This window comes from Mauremys mutica, chromosome 1, assembly GCF_020497125.1.
Source record: "Mauremys mutica isolate MM-2020 ecotype Southern chromosome 1, ASM2049712v1, whole genome shotgun sequence".
Taxonomy (NCBI): Eukaryota; Metazoa; Chordata; order Testudines; family Geoemydidae; genus Mauremys; species Mauremys mutica.
This window is the reverse complement of record NC_059072.1, coordinates 144,812,225-144,822,497: the sequence shown is the minus strand read 5'-3', so window position 1 is coordinate 144,822,497 and position 10,273 is coordinate 144,812,225.

The window sequence follows — 10,273 nt, the reverse complement described above, 5'->3', positions numbered from 1 at the left end:
GCCAGCAGATCAAAGGAAGTGATTATTCCCCTCTGTTTGGCACTGGTGAGGCCACACCTGGTGTACTGTATCCAGTTTTGGTCCCCCCACTACAGAAGGGATGTGGAGAAATTGGAGGGAGTCCAGCGGAAGGCAACAGAAATGATTAGGGGTCTGGGGCACATGACTTACAAGGAGAGGCTGAAAGAACAGGTTATTTAGTCTGCAGAAGAGAAGAGTGAGGGGGGATTTGATATCAGCCTTCAACTACCTGAAGGGGGGATTCAAAGAGGATGGAGCTCGGCTGATCTCAGTGGTGGCAGGTGAGAAAACAAGAAGTAATGGTCTCAAGTTGCAGTGGGTAAGGTCTAGGTTGAATATTAGGAAACACTATTTCACTAGGAGGGTGGTGAAGCACTGCAGTGGTTACCTAGGAAGGTGGTGGAGGTTTTTAAGGCCCAGCTTGACAAAGCCTTGGCTGGGATGATTTAGTTGGTGTTGGTCCTGCTGAGGTCTCTTCCAACCCTAATATTCTATTATTCAGTAGGGATAAAAATAGTAATACTGGTAAATGAGCAGAACAACTTCGGAGAACGTCATCCACAATAAATATGACCCCACTTGCCAAGGGCCAGGCTTTCAGCATGCCTCCTTAATTTGCACCTTTGAAATGTATCAGCACATCCTGTTTGCAACTCTAAGGTAGCCCTACTGCCTTGTTAAGCAGTTTGTAATTAAATAATTCCAAGTAAGGGCTAAGTGCAGTGGTGATGTAAGCTATAACTGTGGTGTAAATTACTATGTGTTAGGCCACATAGCAGCGTAACTTGCATTGATCTGATGCTCAATAGGAGGGTAAATTGTTACATTTTATTGTATCACTGTCTGATATGATTGGCCTTGCTTTGCTCAATTACCCATCTATACCCCTTTCTAACACATTTAGTTCTTCCCTTCCCCACTCCTCTCTCTTTGTTCAACTCTAGTTTAAATTATCGGAATAAATCTTGGAATCCATTTTTAATAGAGCAATCTTCTCTCGTTAAATTTCATTCCAAAGTGGATCAACACACCACCTTATGATTGTTGGCAAAATAATCCAAGCAAAGGTGGATAAAATGGTGCACAGAGAACAGCAAGAAACTGTTCTCTGCAAAGAAGTGGTGTTCTTCTGACTCATCCCAGTAGCAGCTTTCCCTGGCCTACTTCTCCTCCTTTTGTCCCCTCACTAGATGACATTCTTCATTACATGGTGTTCTGGCCTGCAGCCTTTCAGGGTCCCTCTGCATGATTGATATCATCGGCATGTGGAACCACCTTTACTGAAGCAATCCCTGTACCTGCTCCAGTCCCAGTGTTTGGGTTCAGCTCTCCACCCCAAGGCCTACAGGAAAACTCCCTCAAGAGACCACCTAACTACTTCTCCAACTAACTCTCCTACCACATTCCTCAGAAGGAAAGAATAATAATTCTGTAGTTAAGAAACAGGAGTAAGAATCAAGACAGCTGGGTTCTGATCCAAATTCTGCCACAGATTCCCATTGTGACTGTGTGCAAGTCACTATGCTTCAGCTTCTCCATCTTTTAAGTATGGGACCTTCCTCACAGTTGAGGGCTGTTGAAATTTGGTGTTTATTAGTGCAGCATTTCCCAAATTTTGGAAAGATGTACTCCTCTTCAGGGTAATGGAAACAAGTACAAACCCCTTCAACACAACCATGTTTTGTAAAATGAGCATAGTTTGCAGAGTAAATTGTGTAGATCTTCATAATGATACTTCTCCACTCCACCCTGCTTTGATGAGCCATGAAATATTTTTAAATGTCAACATTTTAAGCTATGATCATTGGCATTTGAATACCTCAGAGCTATTCTTGCAGAATCTCTGCAAGCTCAGGCAGGCACTGCTGTATTAATTAATTTCAGGTTGTCATGTTTTCAAGGTTTTAATTGAAAGTATAACAACTAGGGACATGCCTTAAAAAAAAAGTGTATGGGCATCTAGTTCCCAAACTGTGGTCTGCTAAACACTTGCTGGTGTTGGAGAGTTGGTTGGACACCTGGTGCCGATTCTCTTCCTTTCCCTCTGAGAAACAGAGGAGATGGGAGTAGATAAAATGAAGGACAAAATAGTCTGTGTAGTTGTCTTTTTTGGGAAAAAAAATTAACACCTTTCCTGCATCAAAGGCAACTGCAAATACATAAATACATGCCTAAGGATTTTCTGTGAAAGTATTTACAGTATTTGCCATAGGAATGTATGACACTCTGAAGGCGAAATGCCAAGATACCTACACTCTAGAAAACATCTGCATTGAGTTCACAGCAGTTGGAAAAGCAGAAAGCTTAACAATGCTGTGCAGATACAAAGAGATGCTCTCTAGCAACCCAGAGGAGGCACACTTGTTAACTTTTGAGATCACCAGACTGATCCCCAAAGTGTTCAAAGGTACACAGAACTTTGCAAAAGCACATGTGGGTAACATTACAATGTTAAGCAACCTTTGGGAACTGTAGGGTCAAAACCTAAAGAGGACCTTGCACACACTGCCTCCACATTAGTCAGTGACTAACACTCCTGCAGTAAACTAAGGGGAGAGGTGTGACACTCTGAAACTCAAAGTAGCACCCTGGAACTCCCATAGTCACCAGTGTGATATGGTTATATGTTTTGTACAAAGTATTCCTTGTGAGGTATCATTTTAAAAGTCTTGATCTGTTCAACATTAATATCCTTTTGTATAGTATGTGCTATCATTATATGTGAAGTTATGAAGTTTTGCTATATGTGTGATACTGAAATATGTTGTGAGATTGAAAACACCCACAGCCAGCTTTTCAGTTACAGCAATGGAGTAGCCATCATTAGCCAGACAGTGTTAATGGCTCATCAACACCCATGAAGGAAAGAATCCACTATCCCCGAGACTTTTCAGAGAGAGCATGTATGCAATGGAGCCTGCTTGACCAATGGGGACTTGACCAATGAGCCCCACATCATAGCAAAGATTTTTCCAGCAAGCTGGAAGAAAATATAAAAGCTGGGAAGTGACATCAACACTTGGCCTCACATCTCCCCCTCCCTCGCCAACACCTGCAAGAGAATGATTTTGAATTGGGAAAGGGTGGTCCCAGGCTGGAAAGAGTCCTACTCTGTGTAGTGAGGATCTGTAATCTCTTTGCACCATCTGTCAGGGTGAGAAAAGGTGTTTGACTGAACTCTTGCTAAAAGTTTAGGATTTAGAATGTGTGTTTACTTTTTACTTTCTCAAGGTAACTATCTCTGACCTGTATGCCTATGACTTATAATCACTTAAAATCTATCTTTCTATAGTTAATCTATTTTATATTTTACCTAAACCAGTCTGTTTTGGTTGAAGTGCTTGGGAAATCTCAGCTCAGTTTACAAAGGCTAATTTGTGTCCATTCCACACTGAGTGAGTGGCAAACTGGGTAGTGAACTTATGCTGGCCAGGCTTCTGACCAGTGCAAGATGGTACAGTTCTAGGTTGCAGGATTGGGGAGCTGGGGGAAATTAGCTGGCACCTCCCTATTGATGGTTCTGGAGTGGTGGGGCTGGGAGGTCATTCATGTAACACAGGCAGGTGTGTCCCTGCCTGTGGATGTCTGTGTAAGTACAGCGTCTGTCAGAGGCTTATTACTTGACATTGACATCACAGTGTGAGGGCCATCCCAGGTTGGTGAGACAGAGGGCTCAGTGGTCCCACAGTCCAGGCTGCACCCTGGGGACCCTGACACTGAATGTTATGTGATTATGAATGAGAGGGGAGGTGGCTCGTGTGATCACAAATGGAGAGGTCCACAAGTCAATCTATAAAGGTGAGGTTCACACTGGAAAAATTTGAGAACCTCCCACTTTAGGTCTTTGAGATAATTTGCTGTCAACTAGCACTGGTTCATAATGTGCAATATCTTGCCACAAACAATAACTGCAAGCCATAAAAGGTTACAAATCAGCTAATGGAGCTTTCCCGTCTTTGCAGTTAGACCACAAACCTCATAGCAAACCCAATTTCTGTGACCACAGATAAACAGATAAAACCAGCAAACAATCTGGTCTACTTTTATGTGGTGCTCTAAAAGTCTTTCACTGTGCACCTGCTAGACCATGGAAACCAAGCTCTGAATACCAGGGAGATTTCAAGGAGACCCATTCAGTGACAAAGGGTTCATCTGCAATAGCTCCAGCATGGCCATTGCTGACAAGAAGATGCTTTCAGGCTTTGTAGCTATCAGATCCTCCCTGCATAATGTAAAGAATGGGAGCAAAGTGAATAAGCCACCCAGTAGGCAGCAAATGTTACAGATTATTACAATATGGGCTGGTTAAAAGGGGTCTGAGTACCTAGCATGGTTGTCAGCCACAGGAGAATAAGTTCAACCATCTGATTCAGAGTTATAGCTACTTTTCCTCTATCAGTTGTAAACTACCAATTTTACACAGAGCCAACTTCCTGCCTCTTTTGAATGAAAAGCTCTGTATGCTAGATGGCTTGAGAGCCCATTACAGCTTTCTGTACTGCATGTGCAGTATTTTCTTTTTCCTCAAGCAACTATAATTGTCTTGCTAGCCAGCTCCTCAGATAGCCTTTGGCCTTCCTGCCTAGCTCCAGTCCCTGGCCAGTCTTCATTCCCTACACTCTGACACCGGGCCACAGCCATTGCTACTCTATGACATCATACCAGCTAGTGGGGTTCTCACAACAATTTTTTTGGTGGCCTCAGAATGTGGTCACCAACTCTTGCTGGTGGCCCCTCTGACAGTTTTCCCCCAAAATACTTAACTTTAGAAAAAACAATAAATATGCACATATACAGGTCCACATCCTTGTAATTTATGTATGTAGTAGGAAGGCGATAAGAAGTAGAGCACCCAGCTTTGCTCCTATTGTGCTAATCACATGTCACAGAGCAGGAGCCCCTCACCCTGCTGGGGAAAGCTGCCAAGCCCTGCAGCAGCCCAGAGCCATTAAGCTGCTTTGGTAGAGACAGTAAATATAAACAGCAACTAAGTGCAACCCCAGGTGGGGAAAGCGCTGACCCGTCTCTCTGTCCCTGCCTCCCACTGCCCTTCAGTGAAAGCCTGCCCTAGAGAAGGTGGGTCAGAAACTCACCAGCTGCCTGTGGAGTCCCAGGCTCCCCATGCCCCAGCAGGGCGGCAGCCAGTTTGCTTCTAGGTCACCAAGCATTGCAGCCGCCTCTACTGACAAGAGTCGCCTGCAACACCTCACATGGGCCCCATGTGTCTCCAGAGGTGCTTCAGAGCCCCTGAGGAGGCTGTACAGTGAAAGGCACCAATACCTTTGAGTCCAGTCCCCTGCCTTCACGAGCAGGACCAAGTACTGATTTTGCCCCATATCCCTAAATGGCCCCCTCAAGGATTGAATTCACAACCCTTGGTTTAGCAGACCAAAGCTCAAACTACTGAGCTATCCCTCCCCCTTAGTAACAGTTCCCCCTTTGCTGCCCTTGGTAACAGCTATTCAGGAACAACAGCTGGGCACTGCAGGTAAGGGTCCCTGTTTCCTTCCTCTCCCCCCAAATCTCTGCCCATGCTTTGGAGGCTGTCATGGCCACACACACACACACACACACCCCTGCGCTGGTGGCTGCATTTCAGAAATGTTCTGCTAGTACCACTCCTACCCCCAGTTTACAGCCAACTCCTCCCCCATGTTCCTTGGCACTCTTCTTGCTGTCCATGTTCTTCCCTATGACAGAGTACTAGGAATCTACACCTATTAAATCCTAGAAAGGTGGGTGGGCACAAACCCACCCACAGCTGAAGTCTCCTCCACCAGCCTAGGGAGAATAGCCACCAAACTCGAGGTTCAACTGAATACAGGGGACAACAAATGAATAAACAGGGATGGGTGTGGGGGTCACAGGGTCATAATAAGGGATCCAGAGTGGGACGCTAAACAGAGAACCCCGGACAGCACCCACTGTTCCTCAAAGGTGTCTAGGGAGCCAGCAGATGCCGCCCAGAAGAACTCTGCCCGGGTGCATGATATGAGGGAGGAGCGAAGTAGGCCCTACAGTCATAGAGCACCCCTCCCCCCCAGCCAACATCCTCTCTCTGGTGTTATAGATGGCCACTTTGGCCATCTCTAGGAGGAGATTGATAAGGAGGTCTTACGACTTTATGGGAACACAGATGGTGTGTGCAATACATTAGAAGGTGGAGAGAGAAGTGCAGCCAGAACCACAAAAGTAGGCCCTGGAGGAGCCAGAAAAGGGGCTGCAACCTGATACACTCAAGGCAGGTGTGCGCCAGCATCTCCCTCATGCCTCAAAAGGGACAGGCACTGGAGACAGGGGTGAATCATGCCATGTACACATCCGTGCTCATGGCTCCGTGAAGGAGCTGCCAACTAATATCGCTGGCCGTCTGTGGGACCAAGTTGGAATAGAGACTGGCCCACTGGGGTTCCTCACCCTCAGCAGATGGCATTAGGTCCCGCCACTTAGTATCGGGGTGGAACACGAGGGTGAGGAAATGGTGAGTATGGAGCATGAGCGTGTTCAGATGTGCCCTTGGTGGGGTTCAGTAGCGAACTGGCTGCAGGCTGTGCTGTTGTGTATTTGGTTGTCATGGTTTTTGTTGCTATGGCAACTGAGTTAGATTATTATGGGTTAGCTCAGCCGGTTTCAACCAGCTGAGTGAGCTCTCTGTATATCTGTAAATAAAATGGAGGTTTTGGTTAGCTGCCTGCTCTCTGGCCTCAAGTGATTGCTTCCTACACCGGCTGCCCCAAGGATATAACACTGGCGATGAGGGTGGGATTCGGTGCTGCCCCAGTAACAGAAGGAAGTAGAAGTTAAGGTAAAGAACAAACAAACAAAAAAAGCTGCTTGTTTGCACTGACTGTGAAAGTGAAACTAAAAATCATGGCTACTCTGACCAGGCCCCTGGAGCCTTTTGATGAGAATACAGAGCAGTGGCATGTGTATACTGAGCGTTTTGAGCTTTTTGGTATTGCAAATGACATTACAGAAGCGAAGAAGGTGCCAATATTCTTAACTGTTGTAGGGGCTAAAACCTACTCTCTGCTACGCAGCTTACTACACCCTGTTAAGCCTGAGACTAAATCTTACAGTGACATTGTGGAAATCCTGGGGTCTCATTTCTCCCCAAAACCACTGGTAATTGCTGAAAGATATAGGTTCCACAAAAGAGACCAAAAGGAAGATGAAACAGTTGTACAATTTGTAGCCATTTTAAAAAAGCTAGCAGAACACTGTGAATTTAAAGAGATGTTAAATGATGCCCTTCGTGACAGGTTAGTGTGTGGCCTCTGCAGTGAAGCTATACGGAAGCGCCTACTGACAGAGGCTCAGCTTACATTACAGAAGGCTGTTGATATTGCTGTCTCCATGGAACTGGCTACAAGGGAGGCACAATACATCGGTGCATCCCCTAGGGTGCAAAAAGTGTCACAAGAACTGACCCACAAAACGGTGCAGAGTCAAGAATGTTACCGCTGTGGTAAGCTGGGTCACCAGGCATCAGAATGCTGGTGTAAGGACCTGGTGTGTCGACACTGTGGCAAAAAGGGACACATTGAGTATGCCTGTAAACAAAAGAAAAAGAGGCCTGTGGTCTGGCCGACAAAAAGAGGAACCTTGCATACCCTAGAGCAGACCCAGGATGATCAAGGTGACACCTCCTCACAAGAGGAAGTGCCACTGCATATTTTGCTTTGGCAGCGGGCTCACATGAATACTGGGTAACCCCTTTATTGGAGGGCAAACCTATACGCATGGAACTAGACACCGGTGCAGCTGTCTCGCTGGTTCCTGAGACTGTGTATAAGGAAAAACTACAGCATCTTCCGCTTAAGGCAACAAAAACTGTTCTGAAGACGTCTACAGGTGAAGCTGTGCCCATGTTGGGCACTATTGATGTTAAGGTGGAGCTCAATGGACAGGCGGCTAAATTGCCACTGTTTGTGGTGAGAGGTGACTACCCAGCCTTAATGGGTAGGTCTTGGCTTGGGAAGATTCAACTGAACTGGGCAGAAGTGCACCGGATGACTAAAGAAGAAACCAGTCTAACCCCTATTCTAAGGAAACATGCTGCTGTTTTTGGAGATGATTTGGGAAGTATGAAGGGAATCACTGTGACATTGAACATTAAACCTGACAGTCCACCAAAATATCTGAAAGCCCGAACTGTGCCATATGCCATCAGGCCAAAAGTTGAAGCAGACCTGGAGCGCCTGGTCACCAATGGAGTCCTAATACCAGTTACCCATAGCTCATGGGCCACTCCTATCGTTCCAATCGTGAAGAAAGATGGCTCTCTCCGGATTTGCGGTGATTTTAAAGTCACTGTCAACCCAGTGTTGTATGCAGAGCAATACCCGCTTCCCCGCATCAATGACCTCTTCGCAGGCCTGGCTGGGGGACAAAAGTTCAGTAAGATTGATCTGAGTCAAGCATATTTACAGATGCACGTCGATGAAAAGTCCCAAGAGCTGTTGACTATTGTGACTCATAAGGGGCTTTATCGATACTGTCGCCTACCCTTCGGAATAACATCTGCTCCCGCCCTGTTCCAGAGGGCTATGGACCAGATCTTGTGTGGCTTGTCAGGAGTTCAGTGCTATCTGGATGATATCCTGGTCACTGGAAGAAATGAAGAGGATCACTTAAAGAATTTAGAGGCTACCCTACAAAGACTGGAAGAGTATGGCCTACGAGTTCGCAAAGACAAGTGTGAATTCTTCAAGCCCTCTGTTGAATATTTGGGACACATCATTGATTCTGCAGGTCTTCATAAGGCCCCTGCAAAAGTTAAAGCTATTGTGGAGGCTCCCCCACCTCGAAATGTAAGCCAGCTGCGCTCGTTTCTAGGACTCCTGAACTATTATGGAAAGTTCATCTCACAGTTAGCCACACTGCTAAAACCACTTCATGAGCTCCTTGGGCAGAACAAGGCCTGGAAGTGAACTGAAGCCTGTGATGTTGCGTTTAACAAAGCTAAGGATGCATTGCTAAATTCTGAAGTTCTAACGCACTTTGATCCATCCTTACCCCTGCAATTGGCCTGCGATGCCTCCCCTTATGGAGTGGGAGCAGTCGTGTCACATATTATGCCTTCAGGAGAAGAGAGACCTATTGCTTTTGCTTCACGCACTCTAAGCAAAGCAGAAACTAACTACGCCCAAATTGAACGTGAGGCATTAGGAATTGTTTTTGGAATTCGGAAGTTTCATCAGTACCTGTTTGGCCGAAAATTTACTCTTCTCACAGACCATCGACCTCTGACATCAATTTTTGGACCCTACACAGGCATTCCCCCATTAGCTGCTAGTCGTATGCAACGTTGGGCATTGTTACTTTCAGCACACACATATGAAATCAAATATCGGAAATCCACTCTGCACGGCAATGCAGATGGCCTCTCAAGGTTGCCTTTGCCAGTCAAACACCAAGATAGTGCCCAAAAGGAAATCTTCTACTTTGAACAGGTAGAGAATACACCCATCACTGCTACTCAGATAAAGAAGGCAACTCGCGTTGACCCAGTATTGTCCCACGTTATGGACCTGGTGATGCATGGAAAATCTCGACAAACCTCTCCGGTCTCATCCGACCTTGTTCCCTACATGTCCAAGCGGACGGAGTTATCGGTCCAATCTGGTTGTTTGTTGTGGGGGAGACGTGTCATTATTCCACCACCACTGAGATCACAGATGTTAGAACAGCTACATTCCGGTCACTGTGGAATAGTGCGCATGAAGGAAATTGCACGAAGCTATTTTTGGTGGCCTGGACTGGACAGCGCTATTGAAGAGAAGGCAAAAGCTTGTATGTCATGTCAGGGTGTGAGGAATGCACCCCAGTGGGCACCCCTACACCCATGGGACTGGCCTGAAAACCCGTGGCAACGTATTCACGTTGACTTTGCTGGCCCCCTTGAAGGAAGCATGTTCTTGGTTGCAATAGATGCCCATTCTAAATGGCCAGAAGTCTCTATAATGCAGTCCACTTCTGCAGAGAGTACTATCCAAAAACTAGGAGGACTCTTTAGTCGTTTTGGTCTGCCAGAACAACTTGTGAGCGACAACGGACCGCAGTTCGTTTCTCAGGAGTTTCAAAATTTTATGAAGGCAAATGGGATACACCACATCACGTCAGCACCATATCATCCGTCCACCAATGGATTAGCTGAAAGATTTGTGCAGACAATGAAAAACGCTTTGAAATCAGCAAGGGGACAACACTCCATTCAAAAACGTCTGGATACCTTTTTACTTTCCTACAG